This window comes from Galeopterus variegatus, unplaced genomic scaffold (genome assembly GCF_000696425.1).
Source record: "Galeopterus variegatus unplaced genomic scaffold, G_variegatus-3.0.2 Scaffold86523, whole genome shotgun sequence".
Lineage (NCBI taxonomy): Eukaryota > Metazoa > Chordata > Mammalia > Dermoptera > Cynocephalidae > Galeopterus > Galeopterus variegatus.
In genome coordinates, this window is record NW_007812634.1 from 1 (window position 1) to 952 (window position 952).

At 50.6% G+C, this 952-nt stretch overlaps 1 pseudogene; it reads right to left on the reverse strand.

Moving 5' to 3' along the window:
- Positions 1–4: 4 nt before the first annotated feature.
- On the reverse strand, positions 5–778 carry LOC103584706 (annotated as a pseudogene).
- Between the last annotated feature and the right edge of the window lie 174 nt (positions 779–952).

The window sequence follows — 952 nt, forward strand, 5'->3', positions numbered from 1 at the left end:
CATTCAAGGCATCTTTTATTGCCACCTTCAGACGTTCTTCATTCATTTGAAATACTTTGCACATTAGTTTGGCTTCAGCTACTTGTGACTTCATGGCTTTTGATTCATCTTCTAGGGACTGTATCCTTTTTGAAATATCTGCCATCAATTCATCTTGCTCAGAATGTTTAGATTTCTGTTCTTTTAATTCTTTTGCTAGAACGACTATTTCATCCTCGAGTTTAGATTTGGACCTGTTCAGCTTTTCATAGGTTGCCTCCAAGCTTTGTGCCTCTGTTGACTCCTTCTCGAAGCTGACATCCTTCACAGCTGACCCTAAGCCTTCATACTCCTCTTGAACAACGCTAAGTTTGTCAAGTAGTTTACATTTTTCTTCAATTAGTCCAGAAAGATCTTCAGGTAGCTTTTTCTCTCTTCCTACATAAAGCCGGCTTCTAACTGATTGAACACTTCTCCACAACAACAAGAGAAGGAAAAACCCAGTAAGAGCCGCACATGTCACCAGTTCCCACGGAAAGCCAGGGCCCGGTCTCAGGTCTTCAGGCAATGCTGCCACAGTCCTGCACAGCTTTCCCAGGATCAGCCCCAAGTAGGGCTGATGGGCAGCCCCGGGCACCTCCATGGCACTGAGGCTGCTCTGGCTGTGGCCGCGGTAGCCACGGCCTGGCCAGGCCACAACCAGCAGCTGAGACAGCTCTGCGTTCTGTCGGGAATGCAAACCGGCCCCGGCGACAGCAGTAGACACGGCGCAGCCAGCCGTGCGAGGAGCCGGGGAGCACTGGCGCCCACCGGGACATGCACCCTGGTAACCAGGCCCCTTTGTGACATCACTTCCGCCACGCAGTTCTGAGCCCACCCCCGCATGAGCCTGTGACACACGCTGTCCTCGCCACCCTCCACCTTGGCTTGGTTTCGACTGGCCACCGCCAGTTTTTTTTTTTTTTTTTTTTTT